General features: G+C 43.0%; 1 long non-coding RNA gene across 1 annotated transcript in view; it reads right to left on the bottom strand.

Moving 5' to 3' along the window:
• Positions 1-235: 235 nt before the first annotated feature.
• LOC139063279 (uncharacterized) overlaps positions 236-21,561 on the bottom strand; it is a 198,794-nt gene continuing 177,468 nt past the window's right edge. The window contains exon 3 of the long non-coding RNA XR_011516634.1: positions 236-4,417. This is a non-coding gene — a long non-coding RNA (uncharacterized lncRNA). The remainder of the gene's footprint in view (positions 4,418-21,561) is intronic.

Genomic DNA, 21,561 nt, shown 5'->3' with positions numbered 1-21,561 from the left:
AAATACCAATTTCACAGCAGAAACAAACATGTTTACAGCCTGGTACCAAAACATGTTTTTGGTTTAAATGATCTAGTTTACACTCATGACAACTCTTAGGGGGGTGAATTTTTTCTCACTCGTCTGTTTAAGTGTATTAAAAACCTAAAATTCTGTATAATTAATGAGCATCAGACCCACGTGACCACAGAGCTAGCTCCGTGGAAAGGCCTCAGTAGAGCCTCGGTCTGGCTTGGAAACTGTTCCAGCATTTTGAGCCTCTGTGTTTGTGCATTCTTTTTTGGATATTATTTGTGCAATTGTTGGACAAAATGACTTGCTGTGGCATTAATTGCACTAATAGAGCGTCCAAGGAGTCTCCACTTCATTTTTTTCGGTAAGTAAAATTATATTTATGTATTTTAGGTCACTGCCGAGCTGAGCTTAGATTTTAACATGTACTGTTTAACCATGAAATTTAAATGTAATAGGGTAAAACCCAGTGCATTTAACATAATGCTGCACTTTAGAAAATGGGATGAAATATAACATGTTGGTGGAGCTGGGTTCCCACTATCGGCTTGTGGAGCTCTCGGGAGACTGATGTTTTCCACCCGGTTCTCCTCTCCCCGCAGCTCGGCACATCTCTGTCTGATCGCGGCTTCTGTCTGCTGCGCGGGCTGTCGGCTTGTGGAGCTCTGGGATGGAAACCTTTCCACCCGGTTCTACCCAGCGGCAGCTCTGCACATCTCAGATCACAGCGGCGCTTGTCTGCTGCGCGGCTGCCAGCTTGTGGAGGTCTCGGAGACCTCTGTGTTCCACCCGGTTTTACCCAGCGGTCAGCCCGGCGTATCTCTGACTCAGAAACTCTGGTGTTGTGCACAGTTAACTCCGGTTGTAGCTAGGTTGCTACCTCCGTTAGCTTAGCTCCCACCTCCGCGTTAGCTTTGGGTTAGCTTCAGGTTAGCTTGTAGCTAGTTCGACCGGGTGTCGTCAGTTGATCCCAGCCTTACAGCCACACCCTCAGCTCCACCTCTCTTCCCTTTAGTGGAATTGTCTGGGCTTGACGGAACCTGTGACACGGTCAAAATGGCGGTGGTGGCCACCTCCCATTTGGCCTCAAAAACGTGATATTGGAGCCTATGGAAAGGAGATGTCCAGTATATTTATGTCGATGCCCCAAGCCGATCCTGCAATGACACCGGAGAGTGTGTGGAGCGTGCCCGATTCACCAAAACACGCGTGAGCGAGCACGGAGGAGAAAATGCTGTAAACTCATGAATGAAACGTGTTCAGAGATACTCGACAGAGTCTTTGTTGTTTGAGTCATTTTTCATGTCTCGGCACAGAGTCTGGTATGAAGAGGTCAAAAGCAGGTGTTCCAGTAATTAGACAGGTCCATGATAAACACAATGGAGGATCTAACACAGACACGGTGCTGTGGTTTCAGATACCTGCGTACACGCTGAGCCCCTTAAAGCACAGTGAAGAAATAATGAGATTAAATGGAAGCTTTCATCACTTATTCTCAGACATTTGAGGCAAAAAGAAACTAAGAAACTTTATTAGATTAGATCTGAAATTTTTAGATTAGAATCTTACGTTTATTTATTATCTCACCTAAAATCTAGAAGAGATTTGTTGTCAAGTTAAAAAAATCCTTTTGTTTCTGGATTATGAAAAAAAAAGCTAAAAAGTACGGATATTTTTTAACGAGATGCTGATTTTAGTGGAAAATTAATCAGAAACCAACATAAATAGATCTAAAAAACATTATTGGTACTTTTACTGTCAAACTCTGAAAAGCTGCTTAAACCTGCATGTTTTTATTCTTGTGGGCCTATCTATGTTATTAAAATGATAAGAGCTACTACAGTCATGTGGTGACGTGAGAGGAACTGTGGAATAGTAAAGCTTTTGCTTCTTCATGTTGATTTCAAATGAAATATATACAAGAAATAGATGTTGATAATAAGAATAATAATATGTAACAGTGATGTGAGGGCTAAAAGGCAGAAGACACAGGAACTTCATGTTGTCCCACATTTGGCAAGTCGGGATCTGGTCACCCTAGGTTAAGGTCACATTTCATCCTTCATTCTCAACAGCTGGACATCACTCTGGTTTGTTCAAAACTTTATTCACAATGTTGGGAAATAAAGCTCAACATTTTGACTCTAATCTCTATTTGATCTCACTATAGAGCTCCGGGAGTTGGCGTCACTTCTCCCGGCATGCAACAAAACGGCGCCATCTTGGCAGGCAGTCGCCTGCAGCTAGGCTGTTTGTTATTGTCACAAAACTCAATCAAACGGGAAATATGGTAGATTCCTGTTGTGCCCCAGGATGCAGAACAGACACGGACGATGCAAACGTTGGATCATTGTAATAAAACGCGCTAGTGACCGGGCTAAAATGAAGCTGTGGGGTCCCGAGAGTAAAGGTTTTCGCTTATGCAGCGACCGCTTCATATCAGGTACTTAAACCAACGTTTCCTCAACTGTGTATGGTATTTATTTTAAATGCTTTTATTACGATTCTTAGTGGGCTTCTTAAACTTATTTTGGCGTGGCTTTTTCTGTCTTATTACTCATAGCAACAAGTAAACGTCATGTAAAACGTTGCCTCGTGAGTTCTGCGTGCTGCCGTTTCCGTGTTTTATGATCACAGCAATGAACCGGCTAAGCTGTATTTAATTTTTAAGCAATGGTTGATCAATTGTCAGATCACACATAAAAAGCACTTTGGATTGCTATTATCGGTCTCACCGAGACAGATCTCAGACAGATCCTGAGACGCTCCTGCCTGACATATTTATTTTATTCACGGAAAAAAATCAGACTAGTGATTTCTCTTGGCGTTCAGTTTATACATTCAAACAGCACAGCACTCTATTTAAACTACTTACATGTAAATCTATGTTATTTGTCCATCCATCCATCCATTTTCATCCGCTTATCCGGAGTTGGGTTGCGGGGGCAGCAGCCTAAGTGAGAGGCCCAGACTTCCCTCTCCCCAGCCACTTGGGCCAGCTCCTCCAGGGGAATCCCAAGGCGTTCCCCAGCCAGGTCCGCTCTGACAGCTTCTGGCGTTTTTAACCCTTTGATGCATAATGGTCACTACAGTGGACAGGTACTCAAAATTGTTATTTATTTGTTTTTGCTATTAAGCACAGCTGTTGAAGACTTTATTGCATTTGAGCCCCTCCATTTGGACTTCTGTGAGTCAAGCCAACATATTTCATGCTCAGAATGCACGTTGTCCACTGAAGTGGACATGTAATAAATTATTTGTAAATTATAAAATTTTACAAAAACTATTTGTTGAAATTTGTTTCATTCACACTTAAATATGAATGAAAAAAATTGTTAAAAAATCATGGTTGAAGATTTCATAATTCATGCATCAAAGGGTTAAAAAGTGTCCCAGGGGCACGGTAAGGGTCGGAGATGTTTAGTCTATTTAATTTCTGACTATATAAAACGATTTCTTCAGTTTTAAAGTGTGAAGTAAACTCAGACGAAGTAAAATCCAAGCCGATCCCGTTCATTTTGTTTACCTTTGTTGCCTGCCAACATGGCGTCTACTCTCTGAGAGTCAGGTGACGTCTGGAGCTGTATTCTGACAAATGGACTCCACTTAGGAAATGAAACTAACATTTCCCGGATGCAACCTAAATTTTGGAACAGTAAAATCAGCTTCTTTTCTCTCCGAGCCTGTCCTTCTGAATGGACATAACTGCATGAACCCGCAGCTGGAGAAACCTGCTTTCAGAGCTTTTAGGATCAAAAAGGAGGAAAAACAACACTGTTGTTCTTTCTCAGCACTTTGCAGCCTCCTCCTCCCCCACGCCGTCTTGTGCAATCTGTGCCTTTTTTATGCATGCACACGCTTTCATGCCCGATATCGGATTTGCTGATAAAAATAGAGAGAAAAAGCAAAAGAATATTGCCAGCTAACAATTCTGACATGGGTTTATTCAAATGTGCTCTAGTGAAGAGCTGCAGGGAGAAATTAGGGCTGCTCTGAGGTCAGCTCCAATAGCGTGAGCCCAGAGCAACATGAAAGGGGAGCCAGCTCCCCACGCCTGATCCAGAGTCAGTTCATCAAATATTAATGCTGGATGTGGTATTCCTGGGAGCGTAGCCCGACCCGAATACAATTACAAGCAATAAACAGCAGTTCTGCTTTAATCACAAGAGCAGCGTTTACATGATTAATGCAATAAACTCCACTCTCATATCGCCGTTATGAGCCCAAGCCGAGAACGTGGCGCCAGCGCTGTGATTATGCACGCGACTGTTGATTTTTTTTTAATATTACCTCTTTTCATTTGCTGCTGTCACAAGGTCTGGGACTTTCAGTGTCGGCACTGTGGCGTGGATCTGCAAGGGAGGAGCTGAAACGTCACCCCATCTCTGCTCCTCTTCTGACGTTTCTGCACAAAAACAAGGATTAAAAACGCATTCATCACCCCGCTCGTCAAAGCTGCTGCACGCATTCCCATCCAGCAACAGGAGGTTAGAGGTGATCAGTTTAGACACGTTTTTATGAGAGTTCCTGACTGCAGGGGAGGAGGAGACATCGGTGGAAGCTTCTAGAGCTACCATGAAAACGTAACGTGAAAGAACAATCAAAAGAGTTCTTCGACTGAAACAGAAAAACATTTCTGATTAGACAAACAGTCCTGATTAGGTAAAATCAGTGAGCCGAGGAGGAGGACAGCGTCGGCGTGACCGGAGGAGAAACTCTAAAGAGGCTCTTAACACTGATGGCTGACCCCACGGCTACTTGACTCGCTGTGGCAGACCTCTGTAATAACCCACCCACTCCCAGTCTGCACACACACACACACACACACACACACACACACGCACGCACGCACACACACACACACACACACACATGACAAAAGATCTGATCAGCTTCTGGAACCATAACGAATGTTTTCGGAGCTAAAGCGGCGATAATCAAAATCCTGAAACAATCGACGTGTTTAGCTCAGTTTAGGACTTTTATTTCAAACATGAAAAAAGAAAGGAAAGGAAAAAAATGCAAATAAATTAAGAATGAAAATAAGAAATCATAAACTAATGAATTTACAAATCTAAAGGAGTGGGATTACAAAGTCAATCAACACAAAAATGAATAACCAGAGTGTTATTGGGGATGAGAGTCGAGTAAGTCATGAGTCTGTGGAGGGAAGATGGTACCAGATACCCTCTGGTTCCAGTTCCAGTTGTTCACCTCTGGGGTTCAAACTCAAATCCAACAGCTGTGGTGCAGAAATAACATTTAAAGACTTAAAAAGATCACAGGTGATGATTTTACAGAACTAGAGCGAATCTGATTTGGTCACACATGATGAAGATGGTGACATTGTCGATGAGCGCCAACATTTATCTACTTGGGCCAGGCCTGACCTGTCCAGTTGAGTTGGACCTGGTATACAGGTACTGATTTGCTTTCTTAAACCTGTCACCAACCAGAACTAGATGTAGTCACCAGCTAACCTAGTATGCATGTTTTTGGTCTGTGGAGAAAAACCCACGCATGCATGTGGAGAACAAATCCTACATCCCACACAGAACGGCCACATCCTGGACCTTACAGCCTATGGTCCATTGTAGGAAACATTAAACATGTTGCTGTCAAACATGGCTTTTTAAAACAAAGCTTGTAAACATAAAGTCAAATAAACCTAAATGTATTTCTTAAACATCTCCACCAGTCCCAAAAAACACACCAACAACAGTCTGGGACTCCCTCCAGCTCCCTCCAGGACAGCGTCGGCGTGACCAGAGGAGAAACTCTAAAGAGGCTCTTAACACTGATGGCTGACTCCATGGCTACTTGACTCACTGTGGCAGACCTCTGTAATAACCTACCCACTCCCAGTCTGCACACACACACACACACACACACACACACACACACACACACACACACACACACACACACACACACACACACACACACACACACACACACCACAAGATCTTTAAACTGGCAGTTGCTTTAGTAGAAGTTGCGTCTCCTTTCATTTCATTTCAAGCTCGACTTGTCCTGTTAGCATCTCAGAGCTCTAAAATGTAGCTAGACGTGGACCTGTTGGCATCTCCGAGCTCTAAACTGTAGGTGGATGCGGACCTGTTAATCTCAGAGCTCTAATTTGTAGCTGGGCGGGGACCTGTTAGCGTCTCAGAGCTATAAACTATAACTGGACGCAGACCTGTTAGCGTCACTGAGCTATAAACTGTAGCTAGACGCGGATCTGTTAGCATCTCAGAGCTCTAAACTGTAGCTGGACATGGACCTGTTGGCGTCTCTGAGCTATAAACTGTAGGTGGAAGCGGACCTGTTAATCTCAGAGCTATAAACTGTAGCTGGACGCAAACCTGTTAGCCTCTTTGAGCTCTAAACTGTAGCTGGACACGGACCTGTTAGCATCTCCGAGCTTTAAACTGTAGCTGGACGTGGACCTGTTAGCGTCTCAGAGCTCTAAACTGTAGCTGGATGGGGACCTGTTAGTGTCTTCGAGCTCTAAACTGTGGCTGGACGCGGATCTGTTAGCATCTCAGAGCTTTATACTGTAGCTGGACGTGGACCTGGTAGCATCTCCGAGCTATAAACTGTAGCTGGACATGGACCTGGTAGCGTCTTCTAGCTTTAAAGTGTAGCTGGATGCAGACATGTTAGCGTCTCAGAGCTCTATACTGTAGCTGGACGTGGACCTGGTAGCATCTCCGAGCTATAAACTGTAGCTGGACATGGACCTGGTAGCGTCTTCTAGCTTTAAAGTGTAGCTGGATGCAGACATGTTAGCGTCTCAGAGCTTTAAACTGTAGCTGGACGCGGACCTGTTAGCGTCTCCGAGCTCTAAACAAGCTGGACGCGGACCTGTTAGCATCTCCGAGCTCTTAACTGTAGCTGGACGCGAACCTGCTAGCTTCTCAGAGCTCTAAACTGTAGCTGGACACGGACCTGTTAGCGTCTCCGAGCTCTAAACTGTAGCTGGACGCGGACCTGTTAGCATCTCAGAGCTCTATACTGTAGCTGGACGCGGACCTTTGAGCGTGTCAGAGCTCTGAACTGTAGCTGGATGCGGACCTGTTAGCATCTCCTAGCTTTAAAGTGTAGCTGGATGCAGACCTGTGAGTGTCTCAGAGCTTTAAACTGTAGCTGGACGCAGACCTGTTGGCGTCTCAGAGCGTTAAACTGTAGTTGGGCGCAGACCTGTTAGCGTCTCAGAGCTATAAAGTGTAGCTGGACGTGGACCTGTTAGCGTCTCAGAGCTCTAAACTGTAACTGGACATGGACCTGTTGGCGTCTCCGAGCTATAAACTATAGCTGGACGTGGACCTGTTGGCGTCCCCGAGCTATAAACTGTGGGTAGATGTGGACCTGTTAATCTCAGTGCTCTAAACTGTAGCTGGACGGGGACCTGTTTGCGGCTCGAAGCTATAAACTATAACTGGACGCAGACCTGTTAGCGTGTCCAAGCTCTAAACTGTAGCTGTACGAGGACCTGTTAGCCTCTCCTAGCTTCAAAGTGTAGCTGGATGCGGACCTGTTAGCGTATCAGAGCTCTAAACTGTAGCTGGATGCGGACCTGTTAGGGTCTCAGAGCTCTGAACTGTAGCTGGACGCAGACCCGTTGTCATCTTCGAGCTCTAAACTGTAGCTGGACGTGGACCCGTTAGAGTCTCAGAGCTCTAAACTGTAGCTGGACGTGGACCTGTTAGAGTCTCAGAGCTCTGAACTGTAGCTGGACGCAGACCTGTTGTCGTCTTCGAGCTCTAAACTGTAGCTGGGCGTGGACCTGTTAGGGTCTCAGAGCTCTGAACTGTAGCTGGACGCAGACCTGTTGTCGTCTTCGAGCTCTAAACTGTAGCTGGATCGGACCTGTTAGCATCTCCTAGCTTCAAAGTGTAGCTGGATGCAGACCTGTTAGGGTCTCAGAGCTCTGAACTGTAGCTGGACGCTGACCTGTTGGCGTCTCCGAGCTCTAAACTGTAGCTGGATGCGGACCAGTTAGTGTCTCAGAGCTCTAAACTGTAGCTGGACATGGACCTGTTAGCGTCTCTGAGCTCTAAACTGTTGCTGGACGTGGACCTGTTAGCGTCTCCGAGCTCTAAACTGTAGCTGGATGCGGACCTGTTAGGGTCTCAGAGCTCTGAACTGTAGCTGGACGCGGACCTGTTGGCGTCTCCGAGCTCAAAACTGTAGCTGGATGCGGACCTGTTAGCGTCTCAGAGCTCTAAACTGTAGCTGGATGCGGAACTGTTAGGGTCTCAGAGCTCTGAACTGTAGCTGGACGCGGACCTGTTGGCGTCTCCGAGCTCAAAACTGTAGCTGGATGCGGACCTGTTAGCGTCTCAGAGCTCTAAACTGAAGCTGGACACGGACCTGTTAGCGTCTCCGAGCTCTAAACTGTAGCTGGACGCGGACCTGTTAGGGTCTCAGAGCTCTGAACTGTAGCTGGACGCGGACCTGTTGGCGTCTCCGAGCTCAAAACTGTAGCTGGATGCGGACCTGTTAGCGTCTCAGAGCTCTAAACTGAAGCTGGACACGGACCTGTTAGCGTCTCAGAGCTCTAAACTGTAGCTGGACGCGGACCTGTTAGGGTCTCAGAGCTCTGAACTGTAGCTAGACGCGGACCTGTTGGTGTCTCCGAGCTCTTAACTGAAGCTGGACACGGACCTGTTAGCGTCTCAGAGCTCTAAACTGTAGCTGGACGCGGACCTGCTAGGGTCTCAGAGCTCTGAACTGTAGCTGGACGCGGGCATTGGCTCAGAATCTGCAGATATGTCTAAACTACACGTTATGGGTTTGTGGGATGATTGGGAATTCTGAGCATTTCCACGCTCGTTTGTAATTTTATGGCTATAAAACTCGACGGATAAACGATATTTTACAGTTAAATTACTGTTTGACCAACTCCTCATGGAAATATGTTAGACCATAGACGCCATCTTTAGTTTTTGTTAGATAAAATGCTCGACTCGACTCAGATGATAAGATTTCTGATGTTTGGGGTATTTTTAACTGTAGAAGACATAATTTTAGAAATGTGTTCTAATTTTAAAGTCTTGCTGCCAGAGGTGTTCTTTATTTTGCTAGGAGTTCTAAGATTCAGCAGGATAAAACACCTGAGGTTCTCTCTGCTTCTTCATCCCTTCATGATGTATTTTTATCTTCTGTTGGGAGAAAAAGAAAAACAGAAACCAGCCACAGTGAAGCACATCCATCGTCAGAGTCAGATCCCTTACAAATCAGAGAAAATGATTATTTCCCCCACATTTCCCACTCCTGCCTTTTTTCCTCTGGTCTCTATTTTTTCGAAGGTTATTTATGTTTGGAGATTTGTGATGGAGCTCTTGTTCTGAACACTGGCTCCGCGGCGGGTCATAAATTCCTGTTCTGACTCCAGTCCAGACCTGGATTTTTTAACCCGTTGCTGCCGCTGATGAAAGAAGCCCGTAAAACGTCCTGCCCTGTAAACAAGCAGGTCACATGTCTGTCCCTCTGCTTTACGTGGCTGTTTCGCTCTGAAGCTTTAAGAAGCCAAGCTGTCACCATGACGCGGGATAATTAAATGCTGTGAAAAAGCCGGATAACAGGTGTAGCATTCCACTGGGAGCACGTCAAATGTTGGCAGCGTTCCCAGTGTGGCCGTAAGGGGAGATGGGAAAACGAGTGACAAAGACTTGACTGAGTTTAATGCATTGTTAGGGAATCACATCAGAACCGGAGCTTTAGTTCTGTCCAACCAGGAACGCCGCTTTAGCAACGCCGTTGTTTTATTTCTAACTCACGTTTACGGTGAACTCAAGTCTGTTATGAAAACATGCCTCCCACCATGTCCTGTAACTTCCATTTCCTATCACTACCCCATCAGCTGGATGTCAGAGGTCATGTTTCGCTGTTTAAACTTAGCAAAAGTTCAGTTATCAGACAGTTTTGGACAACTTTCAACTTTTACATTTTTGGTGCTGCTATGTGCGTCTCGACCACCTCTATAAACAGTGTTTAGTTTTACCAATTATATGCCCAAAACAAGCTGTTTAAAAAAATCCCTGTTTGTGACATCACAAACACCAAGTAGAACAGAACCACCTCTCACCCGCAGGAGGAGCAGCGGCTCTTCTCTAAGCCCCTCCTGGATATTGGAGTTTCTCAGCTTATAACAGCCTGAGCGGCGGAGGGGTGAGCATGGCCAGCAACAGCTTGTTTTCCTCAAAGTGACCGAGCCCTGAAACGACTCATTCTGGAAGGTACTGAAAATGCCAAGAATAAAACTAGAGATATGGCTTTGTGTGTGAGGGATTTAGAGCAAAGAACTTCTCAAACATGTTTTGTGTTGACCACATAACTGTTTTAACTATAAAAGGGTCATTTATGTCTCCTTTAACAGAATGCTCACCGTTTTATATTTGCTCGATCACTGACTGTAAATAAAAAACTGCAGATTTTGGCTCCAGAGGCACATTTGGATTTGTAGTGGAAGCTGAAAACAGATGCACGTTACTATCTGCTGCTCTCTGCATCCAGAAGAGAAGCCATCAGGTGTGTAAACACACACATTTCTGCATGTTTAGTCACAAAAGCACCAGAAGAGGTTGTGTGTTAGTCCTCCACCTCCTCCTCACACTCTTTCCCCATCCAGGCTAATCCCCCATTAAAATGGCACCGACTCCGCAGGCTGTGTTTACTAATGTAGCGTAGGCAAACCGATGATTTTTATTTGTTATGACCGGGAAGATGTAATATTCTACATAAATATAAAACATTAACCTGCAAGGTCTTTATTGTAATTATTCAGAAGATCTAGGCTCTTTGCTTTTTCAGTGATCAACCACACTTCGTGTCACTTCAAGAAGGAGTCAGGTTTATAAAAGTAAGAATTTATTTTACAAACAATTTAAAGCATGACTAATTACCTAATCATTTACTGTAACTAAACGTGATGAAGGAACTGTGTGTGAATGTGATGTCAGTCAGAGCTTCCTTATCAAAGTAAGCTGAGTTCTGGTGAAAAGAGTTTGGTTTGCTCTAAGCTATAAAGTTGTTATCATCAGAAGAACATCAGACGCGATCTGTCATGTCTACTTCACCCGTGTCGGAGAGACCCTCTTGGTGGATCCGAAAGTCGCAGGGGTCGGCTGACCTCTGGCACCGGAGGGCTGTAGAATACCGTGGTACCGACTCTTCAGCCCAGAGATGTCTCGGGTCACAACAGCTGGATGGAACCGTGCGTCTGGCGGACTCTTAAGGAGTCTAACAGTATCAGCTTTGTTTCTGCAGGAACTGTTTGCTCATCAGCTTTGCAGGTGCAAAAAGGTTTTAACGACGTGTCAAAACCTTTGATGGTTAAAGAGGTTTTGCTACGGGTGGCCGGTCTGAGCGGTTCTCTAGAACTGTCGAATCTCTCAGGATGATCCAGTTTTAAGGTTTTGATGTTATGATTTGCACAGCCAATCAGAAGCTGACAGCTTGGGAGATGTTACCAAGACAACTCAGAAACACGCCTTCTTGATACAGGATGTTCTGACTGGTTTAATACTACGTGTTGGAGTTTAACTTAGCCGTACTTGTTATGGTGTGAGTGCAGATGTGAGGACCTCGTCGTCAAAACTTGTTGAACACATGGCGGGTTCTAGTAGACATCCACTCAGTGAGCACAGATTAATGAAGCATTTCATCACAATGTAATTATTAAAAGTAGTAATAAACAAATGTTTATTTAATGATTATCTAGATCAGTGGTACTCAACCTTTTTTGACTGATGTACCCCCTTTGAAATATTTTTTTCAGCCGAGTACCCCCTAATGAGCGCAAAAGCATTGGGGGGGAGGACTCTGGGATTTTGGGATATTGAATTTAGCCTACTTCTACTGAATATAAAACACATTTTATGAACTTTTACTTATATTTTCCTAAAATATTTATTAAATAATTATTTTTTTAAAGATTTTCCATGGATACTATTTTTTTAAAATGAATGTACATTTTCTCACGTACACCCGGAGTTTCTTTACGTACCCCCAGGGGCACGCGTACCCCCATTTGAGAAAGGCTGATCTAGATTATAACCCCCAAATTCCACTACCTCCGCTCCGCTCCCCTCCGCTCCGACATGAACGCCGGAGCAAAATGCGGCCGCTCTCCGGCAGTGCGGCGCCGTGCGCCGCCCTCTGTTCCGGCGTCCGGCAAAAATAGAATAGATCCTATTTTTGCCGGACGCCGGAGCACCTCCGCAGTCAATGGACAGGAATCACAACCACCCAACAGGAAAAGGAGCAAGCACAACTTCCGTTTTTCACAATAAATCGATAAACAAAAGGCGTTTTTTGTTTCATATGCACAGGTTTAACAACTTTTAACAACTATCAATGGCGGCTGAAGTTTAAATGCACAAAAGTAAGCCATAAATACAGTTTCTACTATCAAAGTAGTCACACTTTGTTGATCCAAACACTGCTGATCTCTCAACACAAATGATGGGCAGATTAAACAGTTCATGCCGATGCTTCTCCCACACAACGGGTGTTTGGATCTAACTTCCGCGTTTATTGCTCGGACTGTATCGCAAGATCTCGAAAATCCCACGCATGCTTGTTTGCCCACCTCAGGTCTCCGCACCGGAGCAGAGCCGTTGTAGAGCGGGTACCAAGAAAAATTGAGTTCGGAAGCGAGCGGCTGCGGAAGACGGGGGCGGACCGGAGCGGAACGGAGGTAGTGGAATTTGGGGGTAAGTCATGGAAGAAGTGCATATTGATTTAGGAAATCATTCTTGAATTTAGCACTTGATTCGAGCTTGAGTTCTTCCTTCTGTGGAGGCAGACAGATGGGAACTTGGGAAAGAAAGTTATTGTTTATCTTTCAGAGCTGCAGAGTCTGTGAGCTGGTATGAAGGCAGGTTCATTTAAAGGGAACACATGCAGTGTTGTGTCTCCTTTCTGACCAGATGTTGAATAGACGGTGAAAGGTCAGACTGTACCTAAACTAACCCTTGCAGGACGTTATACTCTGACCTGGGCGGATATGAAGTGTGTGTGTGTGTGTGTGTGTGTGTTTCTCCCTTTGTGTGTTTTCTGTTTTTTCCCATCCTGATGTTTGAAGAGCTAATTCTGTTGTTCTGCCTTTATCTCGTGATCACACGGCCCTTTATCCTCTCACTTCACACCTCCGGAGATGCAGAAACAGTCCCAGGTGAAAGCTTTCCTCGGCGCTGTCCAGACTGCGTTTTAAAAAGACAGGCCTGTTATTTAGCACAGCGCTAAATTCAACAATTTTCAGATGAGTTTTGGTAGAAATCTTTTATGCATGCTGGTTTTATCGTTGCAGATCCAGATTTATACTTATAATAAAGAAGCACATCATTTGGCACAAATCTAACAACCGTTGTTTTGGCTGCTGAGAAAAACTGAAGTCAGTTCTTGTGCCGTTGAATCAAAAATGATAATACTGAATATAACTGCTGACAAATTTCCAATAAATCTATAAAATGAGTTTCTAATAAAGCATTCAGATCTCCTACCAGGTCAAACATGTGAGAAATAGTCTTTAATGTATCTACTAGCAAGGAAACAGCTGGAGCACGCAGCCACACTTCGTCTTCACCAGAGCCTTTATTTCATAAATCCTGCTTCCTTTATCAAAAACACAACTAGATTCCAACTGTTGATGTTTCATACACTAAACCGCAAAACGATATTTTTTTCTTGGATTTTTAGATTAATTGGGAACAAAAATGGTTATAACATAACTCACAGTGGCACTAATGTAATTATAATACTATACATGGTAAAAAGGTTTAACGGTTATTCCAACATGCTCATATTTCTGATAATATTTAGTTATTATTTGACATTTAGCCCAATTTAATTCATGCTTCAAAAAGATAAATGTCTACATTTTTACCAGAAAAATCAAATGGTTGAAATGCATTTTATTGTATTAAAGGTGCATTGTGTAGGAATGCAGACTGACATCTTGTGGTCATAGTTGGGTACTGCAGCACATTTTTATGAACAAAAAGAGACTATCTCACTCCTATTTAGTTTCATGTCAGTTGCCAGTTACGGATCAGCACCGGACGATTCCAGAGGACGAGTTAAGACGAGTCATGCACAGTAAGCTAAAAAGTAGATAAATACATTATCACTTCTACTCTTTCTATTATACTTTATATTTTACCCCTGTGCTGTTTTTCTTGTTGTGTTTGAGTCTTTCACTCAGCTGTACAGTGCTTTGGTTAGCTGCCATGCTATTTTTAAACGTGTTTTATAAATAAACTGGTATGGTTGCTGTTATAGCTCTGAATGAGTCGTTTAACGTATTTCACGGACTATAAGCTGCTACTTTTTTCCCACGCTTTGAACCATGCGGCTTATAATGAGGTGCGGCTTTACTGAAGATTTTCCTTCACCTGCAGGGGGCGCTTCAGCAGAAAGTGAAACAGGTGGAAGTCAAAAGTGGAAATGGAAGAAAGTGCTCATTTTAATTTAGCACATGCAAGCAGCCGGCACAACGAAGAATTTTGTTTCTAATCCATACCCCCTCATCACGGTAACTACACGTATGAGTTCATATGATGCTGCATTTAAGTTGAAGGCCATCGATCTGGCAGTAAAGGAGGGAAACAGCGCTGCCGCACGTAAGCTTGGCATGAATGAATCCATGGTTCGGCGCTGGAGACGGCAGCGGGAAGAACTCATTCAAGCCCGCTTCACCCGGGGATGATGACAGCAACACGGAGAGCGACACTGACATCGCCACAGAAAAGGTGTGTGACGAAGCTCTTCTGAGGCTGTTCAACTCCGACACTGAAGAAGAGGACTTTATTGGCTTTAGTGCGCAGGAGGAAGATGAGAGCGAATGACTTCTTCTGGTAGACAAGTGTGTTTTATTTACTAACCAGGCATGTTTTGTGTGCAGTTTTTATTTTCTAGTCATCCAGGGCTTATTAATGCTGTGTCAGCGCTGTTCTTTTCTTCTAAACATGCAAATGACCGGTAATAACGTGTCAGTGCTGTTTTTATGTTATAACCATCCAGAAATATGAATCCTATCAGTGCTGATTTCTAAACTTGCAGGCACGTTCACCCGTGTTTAAAATTTGTTTTGTTGAATTAAAACAACAAAAAACCTCCATGTAGCGTCTTTCTGTCTGATTATCTTATGTTATGGCCGTACATGCGCTGTGCGCCGGAGACCTGCATGTGGCTGCTGCGCCGCGGCTTGTATTCGAGTGCGGCGTGTGTGTGTAGAAAACCTTTTTTTTTGTTGGTGCGGCTTATATTGAGGTGCGCTCTATAGTCTGGAAATTACGGTAATTGAAATGCCACAATCAACTCATATTTCACTGTAACATTCAGTTGTTGGTGATTGACAAATTAGCTTGAGATATTTTTAGAGCCGACTGTTGACTTAATTAACCATTAGCATTGTTAGCTCAGCGTTAACCTCTAGCCTGCTTCACCCGATACGAGAGTAAAGCCAAAAGATGCTGTGGCTTCTTAGGGGTACAAGAAATAAGTTTAGGGTTGCTTCTGTTTACTTGCTTTGGTTCTTTAACCCTTGAAGACCGGCGGGAGCGCCAGCACTCCCATTTGCATGTCTGTGTTCAAACGCTTGTAGAACTGAAACTATATAAGATAGAACAACATCTTTTTTGCATATTAAACGGAGGAGTTACTCTTATACCTCACACACTGAACTCGTCCCAGAGCGCTGCGTATTTCTGCTAATGAGTTTGCAACAAAAACAAAATGCACAAATAAGAAAAGCGTTTTCATTCAGACGCAGACGCCGTGTCGTTCTGATCTGCAGCTCACAGGGCTTCACACGCTAGAATAAACGTGAACTGTCACATGATATCACTCATCCAATCATCGCTTTGACGTCATTTTCCCGTGAATTGTAGTTCTTTGTAGTCCCAGTCTTTCGGCTTTTTCTTGTGCTTTTTCACAATAATACGTTTAGACAAACACAACACACACACATCACACACCCACTACAAACTCCCGACACACTCGCAAACGTTTTGATGACTCACGGACCCGCCAAACGGTACACCCTCCCTCCTCGAAGCAGTTGACGCCATTACAGCACCAGATGATGTTTAGGTTTCACTTTCAGTTTCCTCACGCACGTATAAATTCATGCAACATTCTTTATTATTGTTATTATTATTAGTGAGAGAAAAGGAAAACTATATACTACTGAAGAATTAGCAACAAATATTCAACATTATGATGTTAGACTCCTGCAGATTATTATTATTTATGTTTTCATTTTTGTTACAGTTTATATAAATGAGTGTAGCTCAAAAACTAATTAATGGAAGCACTTCAAATAAATTTGCGGTTGTTTGAAAGGATTGTGTGCAACTTTTTTCTATCGACAATTTTGAGGGATAAAGCTTTGGCATTTCTGTAAAATGAAAAATATGTGTATAAACAAAACACAATTTTCTATTTCTGTATAGATAATTGCAATTTTTTGGTAAAGTATTTTGTTTCTATGAACATTTTACATTTATAAAATTAAAATTTAGAATGTAAGGGTTGTACTGATGTATAGAAAGTTGAAATACTCCAAAAAATGGCACCACAGCATTTAAAAATGTAAATATAGGTTCTGGCGAACGTAACGCTGATGCATTAGCGTCGTAGATGGGTATGTCAACTGCAGCCAACAGTATATGGATGTGCCTTTATAAGGATCTCAGAGCACTACAAATCCTGATCACTTTTAGTTGTCTGCAGACACAAACTGGTGAATCTGCTGGTAGATGTACATCTGCTGGTTATATTCTGTGAGTTTCTTTCAGAATGGTCAAAAGGTTCTGGAGATGTATACCAATAAATGTGTTGGAAGGAAATAAAAAACAGGCCTTCGCTAGAATAAATAAAGAAAACTGGGGTTTTAACACCAACCAGTTCAGCTAAATAAGATCATTTCAAACTTTTCTGAAACTTTCCTGGAAACCAACTCTGACTGATGATGGGAAATAAAGACTAAGTGCAAACATGAACCTGTCAATCACCTCTTAGTAAGTGTGATAATCCATTCTCCATGGAATTGGATCCACTGGAACAATATTTCAGCAGTGTGTGTGTGTGTGTCCATTAAACCCTAAACATAACTCAGCCAGGGCTGAGTGAAGCAGGTGACCCAGAAATAAAGCAAACAGAGATGGAGGAAGGAAACAGGTAAGAGTCAGATATTTAGAGATATAAGGATAATAATGATACCCACCAGAGATCGTGGACAGGTGTGTGTGTGTGTGTGTGTGTGTGTATGCATTCCAGCACTGAAACCTGTCGTTTAGTAGATAAGGCGTGGACATCACCAGGATCTTTTTGGTACAATTGGACCATTTCAGACTTGGGACCAATGGCGGTTTTAAACGGGGGCCCACAGGGGCCTGGGCCCCTGTAGAACCGGCCCTGGCCCCTGTTATGGCCCCTGTGCTGAAGAGATCGGATTTTTTTTTTCGCGCGCTGCCTCGGAGACGGGAACTAATGTGCTGCAGCGTTTCACATGGAGCCTTTAGAGCGCAGCACACTCTGTGGACAGAACTGTTTACCCGGTGGATTTTTGAATAAAATATTAAAAATAGTTTAAATGGGACCCGAAGAAGTTCTTGAGGACGCCAAACGGAAAAGACGCTAAGAGACGAAGGTAAGCAATACAGTTTATTTTCCTGACATCAGTGTTTTGATCGTAGTCGCGCGTTTCGGTCGTTTACTTTTAAGTTCCTAACTGAGTCTATCCACAGTTAACACTGATTTGTTTTTCCTTTGTAACATTAAATGTAAAATAAACATGAAGTTGCTGCATTTCAAGCCTTACACACGTTGAGATTAGATCACAGTATTCATTTATCTATGACTTTATCGCAGCACTGACTGGAAGCATCAGCAGGACGTTTTGTCCTTTTTTACCGCTGTTAATAAAGAACAGCGTAGACAGAGAGAAGATGTACGTCACGAGGGAGCTGAGAAGCAGGATGAAAGAGAGAAGGAGGAGATGGTTGGAGAGGAACCAGAGAGGTCAGAGGCTGCCCACCCTGAGAGTGAGGAGGAAGATGTAGGCTGTGAGGGAGAGAGTCAGGAGCAAAAAGAGGGACATCTTCTGTCATGTGCACCGTGTGCACTACCGTCAGGGTTGTGGGTGTTGAACAACCCCTCTGTGATTGCAGCTCATATTGTGTGTAAAATGCATTTGAGGCATGCTGACTCTGGACCAACATTTCTGTTGTTTATATTTAATAAACAGATAAAATAAGACTCTGAATTAACTAATTATGACTTTTATCCTCATGCTAACATTTATTTTTTTTCAGATATCAGCAAGTGTAAGGATGACCCACCTACTCAGCCTCGTTTGAGGACATTTCCAGTGACATTAATAGGAGACAGAAGCTTTCAGCCAAGCTGGTATGAAAGTCATCCTTGGGTTGAATATTCTGTTACTATGGACTCTACTTATTGTCATGCATGCAGACATTTTAGCTCGCCAAGTAGCGCAGGAAGTGTGTTTGACTCACCGTGTGGATTTAGGAACTGGAAAAAAGCAACTGAGAGAGGAGGAGGGTTTTTTGGGTACATGCAAAGTCTGAAAGGCATAAGGATTCAATGATAGCATGGAGGGACTACCAGAGGGCTGTGAAAGCTAACACAACATTGGCTAATATACTCGACAAGGAACACAGTAAAAAGGTTAAAGAAAATCGTGAGTATATCAAAACAATTGGTGAAGTGATTATGCTTGTGTGTGTGTGTGTGTGTGTGTGTGTGTGTGTGTGTGTGTGTGTGTTGACTACAAAAAACAAATTGTATTGTGCAGATATTTTATTTGTTTGAATGTTTATTTTTCATATGTACAGTTCATATAATCTTCAAATAAAGTCACAAACTATAATAATCAACTAGAATTATTTTTTTACTCAAGTCACATGTTGCGGTGAAGCATTCAGAATTGTTTTCTGAGTACCATAAAAACATGCCAATTTTACTTTCACAAGTAAACCATTACTGCATTTGCTGTAATAGTTTACTTGTTCATTGTCTTTAATTATGATTTTTTTTCTTGCGCCCCCATGAAAAAATACTGGCCCCACTGTGGCCCCCCTGGAAAATTTGTTCTAGAACCGCCCCTGCTCGGGACAATCTGTCTTCTCGTTCTTCCCATGTTATATGTTAACAGCTGGATTCCAGATCCAGACGGGAACATTTGTGTGTTTTGTGCTCTATGACCAAACGATTAAGTTCATGAAGTTTAATGAAATATTAAACTATTACTACAAAGCTGGTTGTAAATCATCAGATGTTCGTGTTATCATAAAAACACAATAATGTTCCTCAGAGAGACACTTTGTATTTACATTCATTCGTCATTTTAGCCACTATTTTATTCTGTAAAAGCTGTGAATACACACATAGGAGCTACCTAAGAGCACAGGGGAATAACTGTTCAGTCTGAACTCTGATGTCACTAGAATCACATTAACCCTTCCGCTGTCTTTATGGGTGACCCCCTGAGGAAAGTTGACCATTGAGCATTGGACCATTGGTTTATCCCTTGGATCCGCGTGGCAGGGGTGAGGAGTGAGCACCACCTCACCCCTGCCACGTGGATCCAAGGGATAAACCATCAACCCTGCTCAATGGTCAACTTTCCTCGGAGGGTCACCCATAAAGACAGCGGAAGGGTTAATGTGATTTTATTAGTGAAGCACACGGGGATGTTCTTCTGTGGTATGTAACTGTTACATACTAACATGACTGGAGACAAACGCAGTAACAGGTGTGTAAGTGTTTAACAGATTTAGATTGAGAATGACTGCGACGGCACTTCAGCGCAGACAAAGTTAAGTTCAAGTCAAAGTGTCCAGAAAAAGTTTAAATGCTTAAAACATGTCGAAATTTCCAGATTTAAGACAAACTGCTGTAGTAAATGGTGCAAGAAGTAAGCCCAATGGATGCGTTAAAAGTAGTAAATAGATTTAAAAAGACAAACTCGTTAGATTTTCAAGAGATAGACGCGTCTCTCATCGTCTGGCTCCTAAGAAATGAAAATAGCAAAAGTTATTCCTAATTAGGAAAGTGCTGATAAGCAATAAGCTTGCAACTACAGACCTACCTCTTTACTAGCGCAGCTCTCAAAGACACTAGAGAAACTTTTTGTAATTAGACGAGAAGCATGTATCAACAAGTCCGACCTTTTAAATGACCATCAGTATGGGTTTAGGAAGAATCGTTCAACTTTACTGGCAGTTATGAAACTAGCAGCACGTACTGCATCAGCAGCTGACCCAAAACGGATTTGAGCAAGGCATTTTACAGACCTGTGTATCTCATGAACCTGTAGATGTATAACCCAATGAGTTGTGTGAAGAAATTAACTGATACAACTCACCATACACACCTGCTCCAAAAATGCAAACATTATGTAGCCTAGTGAACTAGACCAAATTATTGCTTTGTAAAGTTTGGTCTAGGCATGCTCCATTGGAACCTCCACAGCTCCTACCAGGACTCTGGCTAGCCAATCACAGCTCTCTAGAGGGGTTTCAAACACATAAAGAGCTGTGATTGGTCCATAATGGTGGGCCAATCATAGTGCTCTATCTGCTGAGTGAACAAATCACAGAGCTTTATCTGCTTTGTGGGCCAATCAGGGCACTCTATATGCCTGGTGGGTGGGATGATGCAACAGAGTGAAACAAGAGTATGTCACATTCTTTGTCCAGTGGAATGCGGAGATCATTTGAAAGACAACGGTAGAACCCGCCCCACAACCGAGAGCCGTCAATGGAGCGTGGCCAGACTAAATAATACATTTATTTAGTCTGGCTTGCCAGGCTAAACATTATGGCCTTTGTGGAAAAACAAATCAATGGCTTCCAAGTTATGTCAGGTGTCCAAAGACGTTGCTATACTCTAGAAAACAAAGGATGTCATTTAAAAAATAGTTTTTTTTTTCATTTGCTGTTTTTTCAGTTCTGCCTTATTTGTCACATTGTGCTGAAATCTGGGGAGAATATGCACAAAGACTCTATTTAAATGACAAAAAAAGGCCATTAGAATTGTTAAAGTGGGACAACGTACACCATCGTCTCTCAATCCTCGTCCTGTAGGACAGTTATCCAGCAGGTTTTAGTTGTTTCTCTGCTTTAACACACTCGATTCTGTTGATTTGTCTTGTGTTTACCTCCAGAAGTGTTTTCTACAGCCCTGTAGATCATAGACACGTGAACAATCCATTAAACTGTAATCACAGGAACATCAAGCTACTAGTAGATGGTCTTCTAGCCTTTGGATACTTCAAGGTGGTCTTCCAGCCAGAAACGTGGCATTAGAGACTCCAGCAACCATGGTCAAGTGTTTACCTGGGGACATCTTACCTGAAACTGCTGGCTAAGGAGAAGCGTAAATACAGTAATGTCACTTCCCCATTGACATTGGATGTGCTACTACTAGTTTACCCATTTAGTTATAGATTCACTAGGATAAATACAATAAAGTTTGTCTCTCACTAAATAGAATATTTACTAAGAAATCACA

Source organism: Nothobranchius furzeri, chromosome 1, assembly GCF_043380555.1.
Source record: "Nothobranchius furzeri strain GRZ-AD chromosome 1, NfurGRZ-RIMD1, whole genome shotgun sequence".
NCBI classification, from domain to species: domain Eukaryota; kingdom Metazoa; phylum Chordata; class Actinopteri; order Cyprinodontiformes; family Nothobranchiidae; genus Nothobranchius; species Nothobranchius furzeri.
Note: the sequence above shows the minus strand (reverse complement) of the source record. Positions and strands in the feature narration are given on the sequence as shown.